Raw genomic sequence first — 16,138 nt, 5'->3', positions numbered from 1 at the left:
CTCCGCGGCGCGGCTCCGGAGCCGCCGGCGCCCCCGCTCCGCGCAATGGTTGGGTCTGGCCGCCCGCGTGCCGCACATTCCTCGGAGCGGCCGCCCCCCCTCCGCCTTCTCCCCGCGGCGCGCTCTCTGCTGGAGCACCCGCGCCGCCCGGGCACCCCGGCTCGAAGCCCCTTTTAAGGGCATCGCATCAGGGATCCACTTTGGCCCCTGGGTAGGACGCGAACTGATCCCCAGGTTGGGGCGGGGGGCATGTCCCTTTTACATCCTCCACAGCATCTCCCCGTTGCCCCCTTTTCCCTGGAAAGGTGCGGACAATTCCTGACACTTCGACGAACAAATCAGCTTTTCTGCCAACCTAGGCAAATCATTCCCCAGTTCATATGTCAAAATTCTAGCAGCACAAACAGGTTTCTGCTCCCCAGCCCCTCTTTCTGGTACCCACGATAAAGTTTTGAATTTCATTCTTATGCCACAGTTGACAAGCTTTCTTTCAAGAGGACAGTATCAAAAAGAGCAAATATCATTTCCTGCCATCCTTTGGGAAGCCTCCTCTCCTTGAAACTGGAACAGTGCAATCCTTCCTTATATTAAATATGAGATGCCGCAAGAGCGTGTTCTGTTCAAGGGACACAGACACTCAGTAAGCAAAAGGACAAAGGGAGGAGGTAATTTCCTTTGTTTCCAGGGTGGACGCCTCCAGGGCTGCTCCTCACGCTGCCCCCTTTTCCCATCACCTTGCTGTGGATGCCAAGCCCCGGCCTGTGCAACGCAGGCCTCCACAGCAGCTGGTCAGGCAGAGCGCAGCCTCCCCTCCCCAGACAAGCCTGGCCACCGGGACAGGCTTACCATCTTTCAGGTTGGCCTGTTCCCTGGTGAGTATTACAGAGAATTATCACCGCCGTAAATACTGCTGAGTTCTTCCTTGGCTGTAGACTCTTAACACCTTCCTGGAAAAGCCCATCTGCTATGATAAGGAAAAATCCTAACTTGTCTGAAACACGAAGGACTTGTCTTCTTGCTGTCTTAAGGAAACTAGTATCCTTTGTGAATATCAAATTTCTAGCAAAGTTGTACTCATTAAAGGGTTACTCCAGCAAGAAGAAATTTTAAAAATCTATCCCAGATATCCTGGGATAGTGATATAGTGGGCTGCTTCCGTGCTCCAGAAAGTCGTAAGAATTTAGTAAATTTTGCCAATGAAAAGCAATCACATACCCCAAATATATGTACAATTTCTAATTCATTTCACTTTTAAAACTCAGCAAAAGAACTTGTGCTGGGCAAAATACTCCTAGATAACATTCACAGTAAAATACCTGTCCCTTGAAGTGATTACATAGTGGCATGACGACAGAAACTTAAGCTCTGGGAGGCTGAAACAGATTTCAAGTTTGAGTCCAAAATACACAGTGTAGTAAGACCATGTCTCAAAAAATAAAAAGGGCTGGATACCCAGCTCGTTGTGAAGGCCCTAAATCCAATCCATAGAACCACAATCAATAACTATCAAACAGTAGCACAACTAGCTAATATAAATGCCAAGACTGTTTGCTGGCACTCTACGCAATCACAAAGTTTTTGCCTGCCTTTTTGCTGTCTTCTCTCACTAGGACTCTTTGCAGTTATTAAACACAAGTATAGAATGAAGATTTGACTTAGAACCATTCAAGTCAAAGGTGCCTTTTTCTTAGAACTCAGTGCTCAAGATCCCAGCAATTCAGAACAGTGATCTACAGAAAAAGTCTGTGCACAATCAGTTGTCACAATTGGTGCCTTAGGAAACCACAATCTAAACCACAAAACAGCATAGATTATTTTTTTTATGTCTCTAAAGTCTTTGTATTTATGCTATTGTACTATTCTAGAATGCTGACACTTAATTGTCTATCCTGCAGTAGTTTTATAAGGCTAAGAAAAAATTTAAACAATAACAAACTTAGATTAGAATCAAAGAACCCTATTGCTAAATATACTAAACTATACTAAGCATACTAAAAAAGAACATAAAATGTCTATCTTTAAGACTAAAAAGAATACTTAAAAATAAGCATATAGTATGTTGTATAATAGCAAGTAGCAGAGAAAGGGATAACATAGTACATATATTTAAAAAAGAAAATATGTCCACCAGGTTTCAAAAGTTCCAAACTTGTAGTCATTCAGGCCCAAGGAATCCATTGAAGGGAAACAAACAGGACAGTGTATGTATAACATACCCTTTTATATATGTATAACATATATAATCAATTATAGTTATGCAGAAAGTGCTTAGTGCAAAGCGTGTATAGTGATCATATGGAAAAGTATACTGATCTTTGAAACAACTACAGTTTTAAAAATAGAAGGTAGAGAAACTACAGAGTAGCGTAAGAAAAATAAGGCTCTGGAAGATGTGGAGATGCACATCCCCTCTGAAGGGAAACTGAGACTTTTCTGCTGGCTCTGTCATACAGCATCCCCCCCCCCCCAGGCAGGGGTAGGTAAGGCTTTGGGAATCTGACCCCAGGGGCAGCCAATCCACAGACTGGGCAGTGACCTGTGACCTGGCCAGGATTGAAAAACTGAGCAGGGCCAATCCTATTCTCACCCTTGGGGATTTGATTCAGAAAACTGCAAAAGTTGAACTAGTTGCTAAAGTGGAAGAAACTACAAAAGTTCCACAGGGTAGCACTGAGGCCATAACAAGCCAAAACCATAGGCAAGCCAAGGTTATGAGGAGGCAGAAAGTATGAGTAAACAGGAAGCTGACTGGCAGCAGAGCCAGGAGCGGGTGAGCGCTTGGCTGTGAGATGCTGCAGGAAGCTGTAGTCCCCAGAGCTTCGTTGGCTTTTCAGACTTGAAACAGCTCGCAAGACAACGCCATGTACACTTAATGCCCCCCCCGCCACACATGCGTACACACACACACACACACACACACACACACACACACTCACTGAAATAGTTTAGTGCAAAGGAATCTGGACTTTGCAAACCAAGGAACAAAATTAAAACAGCCCAGTAGATTTGGTTCCACATTTCAGCTTCCCACTTAATCAGTCTCAATGGTTTGGGTAAGTTAACTGGATTCCTTGGGTGCAAGATTGTTTTCACAAGATTGTCATAAATGTGGTACACCCAAAAAGCACCAAAATAACTGGCAGCCATTATTATGGTTTTCCAGGTTTTTGGGGTGTTACTTGCAGATTTAAGTGTGCTGTGTATACATCTGATGGTTAGCATATGTTTGGCTGGCCATCCAAGAATAGGAACAAGGACCAACAGCAAATGAGCAGAGCAAATCTATGTAAGGGAAGTCACTTTTAAACTGCTGAATGGCTAAATGAACTTGCTAAGACTATGAATACTACACACAACTTTAAAAGGTTAAAAACATCTGGCACAGAGTCTGTTCCAAGGGCTTCGGTATACTGAAGTTCTTCTTCATTTGTTGTTCAGTTTTCTTTAAAGAAACTATGAGTTGGAGCAGGGCCATTTCTGTGTGAATGGGAAGGCTGTGCGTGGTGTCAGAGATCATACTCTGTAAGACAAGAATAATAAGGATGGAGCCGCCGGTACATGCAGAAGCCTGCGATCTAGCAGGGGAGAGGGGACTTAGGGCAGTCGTGCCTTCCGTGACTGAAAAGACAGTGTGCAATCGGAGCTCGGGGTGGCAGAATTTGAGGGTTATATTTGAATTATAGAAATAATTTGAATTATAGAAATAATTCAAAAATGAAACTTTCATTTTTAAATCTTTCACATACTATTTCACTTTCACAACCATGACATGAGCATGGAAAGGTCATTAAGCTCATTGTGCAGATGGGGGAAAAAGTTACGGGTGACTGATCTACCCATGGAGCTAGTAAGCAATAGCAAACCAACTTTAAAGCCTTGAACTACTCAGGATTAAAACATTTACTTAGTCCTGTAAGTTGTATCTTTAAAAAGCCTTATCGATAATGCTTTAATTCCTAAGTGAGTATATTTGTTATCTGTGCCACCGAGGTTGGTATGTACCGATCACGTGTGCTGCTGAGTGTGGTAAGTGGATGGCAAGTGGTTGTGCTCGGGGAGTCCCTAGGATGGAGAGATTAATGCGAGAGAGAACATGGGTATGGGGGTGAGATGCATAAATGTTTTATTAGAGATATGTACAGAAAGAAGCACTGTGTGGATGACCAGAAAAGCAGAACCAGACAAAGAAGACTAGTATGAAAAAAGATGAGGATTTGGGGCAACCCAGCTGAAATCACTACTAACAGATAAAGTTGGTGAAAATGGCAGATGAGAAAGAATTAAAAATCTGGGGGAGTCCTTCTCTAATAAGCCTTAATTTATTACTAAGCCTCTTACAAGAGTGGAGCATTTGGCTGAAATTCCTAAAATGTAGGTGTAGTATTGGCACTGAATTTTGAAAGAGAAGATGTCCGATGAGACAAAAATAGAATGCCTCTATCAAGAAAAGAACTGATCTGCAGCAGGTTCTTCTCTTCTGCCACTGCTAAGGCATGTTGGACACCCTGTTTACTTGGCTCAAATTGCAAGCAGAAAGGAATTATGAGGAAATATTTGTTTAATATTATTTCAAGTTACAACCTTTAATGCACAAGATAGCCACACAATATTGGTGAGCGTCCGCAGTTCTCACTGAAAGACTTCACATTTGACAGTCTCTATATTTAAAATCTCAAGAATGAGAAAAACAAACCTCTCTGGCTCCTAAAAAAACAAAAAAGGAAACTATATACGATGTAATCAACTTTTTAGAATTTCTTTTCTTTCTTGGTACAAAACAGAATTGATAAAATGTCCTATTTCTAAAGCAGCAACAAAGGCCCCCTAGACTCATAAAAATCACATCTAAATAAAAATGAACAACTATAATAAAATAAAACCATAGTTCTAATACTAGGATGTGTACAGCACGACATAAACATAACCATTTCTGTAGTCTTACCAGAAGCTATGTTCTGATGACTCTTAGATCTATCCTGGTGAGGAAAACAAGAAACAAGTTTTGCCCTGCTGCTACTTCTCTGCATGGCCTATTAAGAAACAACAGTTGATATTTATTTTACACACACACACACAAGAATAATGAGGAAACAAGGACCCAGAGGTTTAAGGAAGTACCCTAGCTTCACAGATCCAATACAAGTGGAGCTGGGGTTTGAACTCAGGTCTCTCCAACTGCAAGGTCTTCTGCTTGCATTGATACTAATAGTGGTTACTATTACTCTTAGCTATGATGGAGGCCAAGCTGCAGTCCAATGCCACAGCTCCCAGAAAGCCACATGACCACAAAGGAAACAACCAATGAAATAAATGTAGTATATTTGCTAAGTTATGATGTCCGCTAAGTTAAACATATGAATTGCATTTCAACTTACGCTCTCTTAAAATTACAGTGGCTTATGGGGACCTAGCCCCACCATAATTTGAGGAACATCTGTGTACTGCATTTTTTTTAGTTGACCCTGAAGGTAAACTTCCTAGAATATATACTAAATAGTAAAGATAAATGTTTAATCTCACTTAATCAGTGGTTGATCAGGAACATTCCTTTCTTGCAAGCCATTTTATTTTTTGGTCATAGCTGGTGGGATAAAGTTGAGAGGTACAGAGCTCTCTTCTGAATGCTAAAATGGTGTTTCAGTGAAATTTATGTCCAGAAACCAGAACTGGAACTGACAACATATTTTTCCACAAAAAAAAAAGGGGGGGGGAGACTATATTGGAGACTAGCTTCGCTACTGGATCCAGAAGCACTAACGTTAACTAAAACTGTACTCACCACTTAAAACATTTCTCTCTATGGGAAAATATATGTCAAATTCAAAACAATTTACACAAAGTTTTTTTTAAATATAGTTATTGCTATGTTCTTGCAAATAGTGAAAAATTCAAAGTTCACCTGAATTTTTTGGCATAAGAATTTTCTAAAAGATAAATTTTTCCTTTCCATATTTTTCTTTCAAAACATACATGGCTTTTTTTTTTCAAAAATTAGTAAATAAAAGTAATATGTGTTAAAAATTCAAGATTTTGTTTTATACTTCAATGAATTTGTAACTGTAGATAAAATTCTATTTTTAAAAAAAACAGTTTGGGAAACCAGGACAAAAGTTTATTTTTCACATGTTGGGTATTGTTCTTCTAAAGTACTCAAAAGGATGCTCCAATCCTTTATACTCTTTGTAGAAATCTAGCATTGATTACAGGGAAGTCTATAAAAATAAGGGCTTATTTTAAAGCTATAGTTGAGATAATTCAAGAAAATTTCCATGAATTGCATAATATAGTACACAAATTATAAAAGAAATATTTACCAGGTAACCTTTGAGATTAGCTTTTCTAAAGAGATGGAAGTAACTCAGTCATTTATATATGTGACCAAACTCAAAAGTAAGAGCTGAGGTCAGGAAGGGGTTGGCATGCTGGGCAAAATACTGATCAGATCCACCTCTCGACCTGACAAGCGGCAGAAAATACTTAGGAAACAAACAGAATTTTGAAAAACTAGAGTCGAAATCATGGAAACAAAATTAATCTGAGCCTGGAATGACCATCTCCTTTCCATGAGTAAAATTCAACTGCAGTAATGACAACGTTGACGGTACACAGCAGTCTGCACCTGGGACAAACAAAACTCTCAAATAATCTAAGGATGCCAAAGTGTTATTGCCATACACTTTTAAAGGTCTGTGGTGGCAGATCCATTACTTGAGTTAACAAGGGAGGAAACAACAAAACAGCACTCTTTTTTTCTCCTCAGTTGCTGAAAATCACTGAAGCAGTTAGGGTGGAGTTTCCACTTCATTGGCTTGGGGGCTCCCTAGTGGGTTTGATGGAGTAGGCTTCTAGGTGTGTCTGATGGGGGTCATGAAGACAGGCCTTGGGTCTTTGTCCCTCAGCCCTGTGGCTGTGGCCCTGTTCCCCAGCTCTGCTTGCAGTAGCCTTGCACTAGGCAGCTTTGCTCTGCCACACCTTTCGGTCATGAAGTCTTTGGTTTGGATCAATCCTTGCACACAATAAATCTCTCCTCCTTTAAGTTGTGGGTATTGGGTATTGTGTCTCACTGAAAAACAATCACTGTGCAATTGGGGCTTTTTCACTTGAAGAGGATGCTAGAATAATTAATGACATCCTTTATGTAAATGAGAATGCTGAAAGGCTTTTCATTCTCCACAGAATTATAAAGCTAAAGCAAGAACATAGAATTACAAATGGGTTTCTATTTGGTGGAATATGTGTGAAGGCAAACTTTCCAACATTAGGATACACAGTGTAGAGTTCTGAAATAGGATACCTAAGAAGCTTATAAAACTTCTCAGTCTCAGTTTTTTTTAAGAATAACTGGTTCAGGGTTATCTAATACACTTAACATATGGGGTGAACTGATGACAGACCTGTGGCAAATGGATACTCCCCAGGCAGAAAGAAGTCGGATGAGGAAATTCTGGTGTTGTCATGCCAATATGACTGATCATGACATCAGCAATTCTTAATTCCAAGTTGTAAAGAACACTCCCAGGATGCTGACACCATATTCAGCAGATACTTCTCAGAACCACCCTTCCTTTACCTCCCAATCTACTATTTGTTCTGGCAATATGAGGATGTTTCAACCACAGGATCATTGCCAAAATCTGTTAGGCCTTTCTAAGGTACAGAAGTACAAGGGCGGAAAAAGTAGCTTACTTTTGAAGACATTTACATATATATGCAGAGAGTCACAGAATTTATCCACTATGAAGAACATAAATATCTAGATATAGCCACAGTAACTGTATAAAATGTTACCCTATATAAAATACTTTAATGTGTATTATCTCAGTTAAAGTTTCTGAGGAGGCAGGGTTAGCATCCAACCCCACTTTATTTTGAACATGTAGCTAGCTTCAATGTGGCTATCTACTTGCCATAGATCACAAAATTCAAACTTAGGGAATTTCAGAGTTGAAAAAGAATGTTAAGGGCCAATCCCGGGGCCTGTGTCTAGCATATAACCATCATTCAACAAATACTTCAATCATTGAATGAATGCTGCTATTTCTCCATGCACACCTTGAACAACACCAAATTCATCCACCTGACCTTATTTAGCTTTATCTATAAAAAAGTACTTTGTTAACCACCCTTAAAGTCTGAAGCTGCTTCTTAGCATTTTACCCTAGGAGTAGAATCTATGTCTCCTGGAGATTATAAGTACTTTTCTCTGTATTCTACATGACTATAAACATAGGGCTCAGTTTTTAAAAAATCTTAACCATTTTACAGATGGTTTAAACAGCCAGTTAATCTCTAATGATTTAATCTGTAGTCTTGCATATAGTAGATTTTGCTGAATGCACGAGTGGAAAGGCAAGATAGCTTTTTGCTTTTTTTCTTATATATTTGGCATAGCATCTCACTAAGCCGCTCAGACTCTAGTGATCCTCCTGTTTTCAGCCTCCCCAGTGCTGGGATTATAGGCATGCACCACCAAATCCGGTCTCCACGGCTAGCTCAGCATGCCCGGGGGAAGGCCAGTGCCACATGTGGTACCAGGATAGAACTCTGCTCCCTGCACTTGCCTAAGCAGGGGCTTAGTCCACTGAGCTATCTCTCAGGTCCGAAAGATAGCTAAGAAAGCTACAAATGGCAGAAGTGATTTTCACCCTTTGTGTTGAACTATGAACATCTGAGTTAGAGCTGAACATAAAGGTGGTGGCCAAATCTTTTTTAAAAAATGTTGTACAAAAAAAAAAAAAAAGATGTACAGACTGTATTACACATCACAAATGCGTACCCTAATTTTTACATCACTTGGGATCGGAAGAGGAATTGCATCTGTATACGACTTATTAAGGACATGAGATTCCATGCCAAAATGGCTCTGTTGGCCTCAATTGTTATTCTCAACATAAATCTTACTTTACTTTTTGGGTAAAAGTTCAGTGGCCTCCTCATGTCTCTGCAATGAGTGTTCTGCTAATATTTGGATACAGGCTGCCTGTCATGCAGTCTAAGGCTGCTGCTTGTAAACTGCCTAAAGTACTCAGACATTAACAGGGGAACAAGTAGACAGAAATGATAGGACATCACAAATCATAGATGCACACCAGTTTCCAGGATGCTGAAATGTGAAAAAGTGAGTCTCAGTATCTATGGCAAACAGGTGCGGAACAAGGTGTATGCAACTACACATACATGTTCTTTTCATTCATAACTTAAGACTCTGGAAGCATATTTTGTCAAACACTCATTTTTAACTTTCCTAAGAAAATAACAGTAAATGGTTCTAAGTTAATGATTCATGCATTCAGTTTTTCCAAGGAAATCTGGTGGCAGTGGGTGCAGTCTCTATGAATCAGACTGAGGAACTTTCTCCTAATCCCACAGAGACAGGCATCCATCACAAGACTGAGCTGCTGCTTCCCTTCTCATTGCACCACAATTACAGCAAACAGCACCTGTAGTGTCTTATATGTACTGTGCATTTGCATAGTATGAAAGACTAAAGGGGGATGAACTGAAGTCTGTTGGTATTTATCAGGCTACTTCAAATTTTTGTTCTTAGGGCTTTGAAAGTTGTCGGCTGCAAAAATAACCTAAGAATCAATCAATCTCTATAGACCTGTTCCCATCCCGCCCCATCCCCACCCATCCCCATTCCTATATCTCTATTAGTAGCTGGTCCTGATCTGGTAGTCTGTAGTCTTACAAACAGACTTCCATCCTTTTAGAGGACGTGATACATCAGTTTTCCATCTTCCTAGTGCTTCAGAGGGGAAGAGCGATGTTTGCATAGATCATGTAAATTTAAAAAAAGGTGTGCATCTGAAGTTGTCCTCAAAATCCCTAAAATTGGCAGGAAGTTACAAAGTGAATCAAAAGCAATCACACTACAGGTAAGATGACCTACTTACACACACTGACATGAATGATTCACATGTGTAGCAACAACTATTAATATCTGATGATGCATATTTACTCAGGAACTGACTAGTCACCTTGCAGTTCCTCCTCTTCTTCAGGTACTCTCCTTCCAGTCATTCAACTACAGAGATAATAAAACTGACATAAAAGAGTGAAAGAGGGGCCGGGGAGATGGCTTAGTGGAATAAGTGCTTCCCTGGCAAACGCAAGGGCCTGAGTTCAATCCCCGGTTCCGCAAAAAAAAAAAAAAAAGAGTGAAAGAAATTGGTCAATTTATTTAGAGACTCTAGATTGGTTAAATTGAAGCTTAAGGATTAATCTGTGAATTTCATTTAGCTGTAATGTTTCCCTTCCTATAAGGGAACATCCTAATCTCACCTTTAAAAATCATCTTTTAGCAAGTATTTACATATCAAATTAATAATATATTCCCAGACCCTAACTCAGGCCCTCATACACAAGTGTTCAAATATTTGTTAATGAATATGTGAATGAATGGAAAATATCTGCAAGAGGTGTGCAAGTCCTAGCCCAGTAAGTGTCATTATTCCATAAATGAAAGTAGCTTGCTTATGACTGAGATAGCTGTAAATTGATGTGAAAAGGAAAATTCCTGTTCAAGCTCTATAATTCATGATCTCTTCAGTGATTTAAAAGTATATTCTAATTTAGAAATTTTTAGAACTCACATTAGCTAGGGGCCAGAAGTTTGATCCCTGGGCCTGTTGTGCCGGCCCTGGCCCTAGGGCGCACTGAGACAGCAATTGAGACTGGGTGTGGTGTCGCACGCCTGTAATCCCAGCACTTGCGAGGCTGTAAACAGGCAGATCACTATAAACCCAATCTAGTAATGAGACCCTGAACACCCTTTAGACTCTTCCCCAAAATAAAAAAAAATAAAAAATTCATATTAGCTATTTACCATGACCATCCTCAGAATACAAAATATTATAAAACATAGGGAATGGTTTTCTCCTGTTGCTATACTTGCCTGCATGTTTCATTTAAAAAATAATAAGTCAGGGACTAGCAAGATAGCTCAGTAGATTAAAACACCTGCTTAGGCAAGCGCAGGGACCCAGGTTCAATCCCCTGCACCACATGTCTCGCCAGCCCCACCCCCAGTGCAGGTACAGCTGGCTAGAGTCTGGGCGTGGTGGTGCATGCCTGAAATCCCAGCACTGGGAGGCTAAATGCAGGGGGTCATCACAAGTCTGAGCTGCATAGTGAGACCCTGCAACAACCCAATACATTAATCATCATCATCGTCATCATCATCATCATCCAGGTTTTTGATGACTAGTAGATCTTTTTAATAGGTGAATAAGTTCATAATTATAAGTTGTACTGGTTATTGTACTGTGTCATACAACATTAAAGTTTCTATCAATAAATTAAAAAAGGCAAATTGTTGATTATGACAGAAGCTATTCTTTCTACTCTGGTGTGTGTTTGAAAACTTCCACATGGTGTTTTTAGTTGGAACCAGTCCTGTGAGGCTGGCTCTCAGGAGACTTCGGACAGTCAAGGCAAACTGATCCTGGGTGCTGTAAAGCTGATTGTGAGGCCTGCTTTTCTTCTAAACTACTTCATATCATTGTGTATATTATTCTTATGAATTTCTTCTAGCAAAGAAGAAAAGAAAAAGAAAAAAGCCATTTTAAAAGTTGAGACATGAGGGACTGGGGGGATGGCTCAGTAGAATAAGCACTTCCCTGGCAAGCGCAAGGGTCTGAGTTCAATCCCTGGTTCCACCAAAAAAAAGAAAAAGAAAAGTTGAGACATGTGACAGCATCAGGAGAGTCCAAAGCAACAGTGAATCAGTAGGGGATGCTGTAAGTCTAAGTGATTAGACAGATAAGCTTCAGCTTTCTCCCCTACTTCCCAGTGAAAATGCACTATTTCTAAATTGGCAGCCTCTCTATGGCTCTGTCCCTGTCTCCCTTTTCCTCTTCTCTATCCATTAGATTCCTCAAACTAACACCGCCAGCCTCGCTGCGGAAGTTCCCCTGGATCTACCCTTATTTACTTCTTGCATGCCCTCCATCTAAAATAACTTTTAATGTCCTCTTTGACCCAAAATACCCACATCAAGTACAAGCATCTGAAGGACACTCATAAAGTTCTCCACTTTCTAACTCCCTTGCCCCTTTACCTCTATTCCAGGTACTATTTGTGTTTTGGCTGCCCATGAACTCACTCAGTTCTGGCTCTGAGTTTTGCCAGGAAACAGCCTCTGTTTTTCCATCAGCCAAACCACACTCTTCCCGCCCTCTGTTTACTCTGTTGAAATCACAGCTCATGGTCTGCTCTGAGTTTTTTTTTGTTGTTATTGTTGTTTTTTTCTTTCTGCTCTCTGTTTTCTCAAACCTCTTGCTCTATTTTCTAAGGACTGTTTTAATGTCTACATCAGGCCAATTTACTGTCTTTACATTATCAGCTACTCCACTGGAGACCATGGCCAAGAGTTGGCATGCACTCTGCACTCTTTATTAAAAGGCATCCAGCGTGAATACAGCAACTGCTCACTGACCTCACTTCTCTGTACGTCAGAAGGCCTCAGCTTGCTTTCCAGCCCAGCACACCTGAGGATTTCTGTACACTCCATCAGTGATTTCCACATAATTTGGAATCAGAAGTGATGAGGAAACACATTCCTACTTTTACCTGAAAACAGTTGTTATAAAGAATGAACCGAAAAGTGGTTACAGAAGCCAAGATAAGCTTTTAACTTCAGTGTCTTATGTGTCCATCCACCCATCCATCTGTATTTATCTTCCCATCCATATCAGTCTATATGCATGTATGTAGCTAAACTAGCTTTGTTATTAAAAAGCTTTACTGTAAGCTTCATAAAAATTACAGCTCTTGGACCTAAGATTTGGAAATGACTAAATGTTTTCTTGGTTAAGCCTTTATTTATTAAAATCCAAGATGTTACCAAAACCTGTTTTAGACTAACTAAAGCAGCCAAGAATTACTTTCCCCCATGACACGACTTCCCTTGAAATGCAAGCGGCTCATGCTTCGCCTCTTCCTTGTCCCTCTTCAATGCAGAACAGCATAGCCTTGAGATCTCCTTCAGTCACTTACACATTTTGACTGCTGTGTGGAGAATGGAATGGTGCACAAGGCATGGACTTTCTGTAAAGGCTTCCATGACCAAAAGGCAATTCTACTATCTGCTAGGTTAACAGCCTTCATCTAAATCCACTGTTGGACTACAAAATAGGGAAAGGCATCTTCTCCTTACGGTCTTTTAAGAGCAAAGATGACACTTTAGTCTGTTAAATTATGAGTATTGTTTATCACTTACCTTTCTCCAATAAATGCCTTCAGATAAATTTGACACATGGCTAGCACATTTTCTTTTTCTTTTCTTTCTTTCTTTTTTCATTTATATACTTGGTACGGGGTCTCACTCCACGGCTTGGACTCATAGTGATCCTCCTGTTTTCAGCCTCCTCAGCACTAGGATTACAGGCCTGTGCCACTACTCCTAGACTCACCGGCTCAGAGCACCCTCTGGGGGTTAGCGGGGCAGAGCAGCATGCCGAACTGGGGATCAAACCCTGGACCCTGAGCTTGCCAAAGCAGGAATCTAGCACCTTTTCTTGAGTAATACTGCTGTATTATCTAAAACCTCAGAGTTACAGTTCCACTTCAAGAAAACCTAAACATCCCCGTCTTTCAGAGATGATATCGCTGTCATCAAATTCTGACTTTTCCATCCTCCCATCTACTCTGTACTCTATTGAATAAAAATTTGCATATGAGAAAACAGCTGAGTGCTTAGTGTGTTCTAGGCATTGTCATAAGAATTTTCTAAGCATTATTTTACTATTCCTTGTGGAATACTACCAACCTTTTCACTGTCCCTTCCAGAGAAAGGAGCAAGCTTCTTCTGTATTCTCCTTACTCTCCCACCCTTCTAGGCTGTAAGTTCACATCATCACCACCAGGGCCACTGACCTACCCCTTTCCTTACTGTGTGCCATTTAGCCAACCTCAATTCATTAAGGCTACCAATTCAAATTTGTTACTTCTAGTGCCCTATTATTCTGTCTTTTGAAGGAACATTTTGGACCAGAAATTTCTTTTCCTCCTCTGAGTTGCTGACAAATTTCCAGGCAAAACCTAGCACACTTGTTGACTTCATTAAAATTCATTTAGTTGTAGTTATACCTTTTACAAGTTCTTTCCCTTGAAAGCTCAGCCCCACTTGCACTGCCAAATAATAAAGCAGGTACCATTTGACACTATTTACATGAAATGTCTTCAGTTCTTTCTCAAATATATTTTTGTAGTCTCTGTATCTTCTTAGCACTCTTATCAGTAGTAGAGATGTTCTTAGTTCTTTTAATGGTATTTTTACTTGCATCCTTGATTTTAAATTAATTTACCTAGAACTCTCCTTAGGCTTACCCTCACCCAACCCAATTTCTGTTGAGTTATTTACTTGTATTCAATTTTTCTTGGATAATTAATAAGCTTTACTATAAAAAGATGCATTGATATAGCTTCCTTTTAGGAATATGAACATCAGTGCAATGGATTTTTTTTTTCTAGTAAACTAACTAGCTCAAATCTTCTTTAAAAAAGAAGTGCCTTCCTTACCTCTATGTTACTATTATCTTTCCCTCCTCTGCTACAAAAGTAACACTGAGCTATCTATCAATTTTATTTTTATTTTAAGACAGGACCTCACTAACTTACCCAAGTTGGCCCTCAACTTGTGATCCTCCTGCCTCGCTGAGGCATGAATACCGTGGGTTACACGCATGCACCCCACAGCAGGCATTGCCGTCCCTCTTGGTTCACTGAAAGGCTGCCCAGCCATGGAGATGGGCTCATCTTCACCCCTCCACTCGAATTATAGACAGCTGTACTCCCAGCTTCGAATCTCAGCACTCACCATAAATGCCTCTCACTCCCCAGGCAGCGTTATCGGGTTCTACATCAGCTTCAACCTCCTGTGTTTGTGGAACTCCAAGCTTTCTGTTTTTGGTTGTCTTCTCACTTTTTATTCTGTTTCAGATTTGTTTTGATAACTGATTTCATCCACAATTTAAGCTTCAGTAATACCAATACCAATAATCAAGAGAATGCTTTGGGCTTCCAAACATGGTTTTTTCCCTAAGACCCAAACCCACCACGGCCCATACTTTCTTGATGGTATTCATGTTCCAGCCCCCTTTCTGTGATGGCACCACTGAAATCTACCAATATATTTTTGCTTCTTCTTTCTTTCTTTTTTAAAATTTATTTTTACTTATTTATTTTATTTATCTATTTATTTATTTTTGCAGAACTGGGGATTGAACTCAGGCCCTGGCACTTGCCAGGGAAGCGCTTATTCTACTGAGTTATCTCCCTGGCCCCAAATCTTTGTTTGTCTGTTTGTTTGTTGCGGTACTGGGGATTGAACTCAGGACCTTGTGCTTGCCAGGCAGGTGCTTATGCTGCTGAACTATATCCCAAACTCCTGTTTTCTTTTTTCGGTAGTGGGGATCAAACTCAGGACTTGAGCTTCAGGCTTGGCAGCTACTGATATCATTGTAAAAACCATGAATGTGTAAAAGTTTTTTTTGAAACCTTTATTACAGCAAAAGACACACTGTCATTAATCCTCCCCAAAATACTCCCCTTCCCTTTTAACATACTTATTCCACTGTTCTTGGCATTTTCTGAAGCAATCCTAGAAATCCTCTTTTGTGTCTGTAAATGTGTTCTTGTGGCTGCCTCCATGCCCTGAATTGATTCAAAGCATTTGCTTTTCATAGTCATTTTGACTTTGGAGCAGTTGCATGATGCGAGGTCCAGTACATAAAATGGATGAGGACACAGCATACTGTTTTTATTTGACAGAAATTACCATAAATGTTTGAGCAATATAGTGTAATCAAAACATACAGAGAATGATTAAATTAACAGCTTTATTATGTATAGTTTAAGTAAAACAATGTAAAAGACACAATGCCCTTAATTCCCCTCAAAAGTGCTTCCCCTTACTTCACACACATTTATCCCATTGTTCTTGGTAATCTTTCTTTTACTATGATAAGTTTTTTAAAATTTAAACATTCACCAAGTTTTTCAGTCATCCTTTGTAGTACATGCTATCTAGTATGGCCACCTCTACTGTTTATAGCTATCTGCCTAGAGCACTGGCAGGTCCATTTCACTATCTGCCCACTTATAAAGCAATGGGTCCACCTCAATGCTTTGGCTA

At 40.1% G+C, this 16,138-nt stretch overlaps 1 protein-coding gene across 10 annotated transcripts in view; it reads right to left on the bottom strand.

The window, feature by feature from the left end:
• The window catches only part of Rbms1 (RNA binding motif single stranded interacting protein 1), a 215,789-nt gene that overhangs the window by 124,017 nt on the left and 75,634 nt on the right, over positions 1–16,138 (bottom strand). The window lies entirely within an intron of this gene.

The sequence above is a fragment of the Octodon degus genome, unplaced genomic scaffold, assembly GCF_000260255.1.
Source record: "Octodon degus isolate 3935 unplaced genomic scaffold, OctDeg1.0 scaffold00032, whole genome shotgun sequence".
Taxonomy (NCBI): domain Eukaryota; kingdom Metazoa; phylum Chordata; class Mammalia; order Rodentia; family Octodontidae; genus Octodon; species Octodon degus.
The sequence above is the reverse complement of the archived record's forward strand: the minus strand, read 5'-3'. Positions and strand labels throughout refer to the sequence as shown.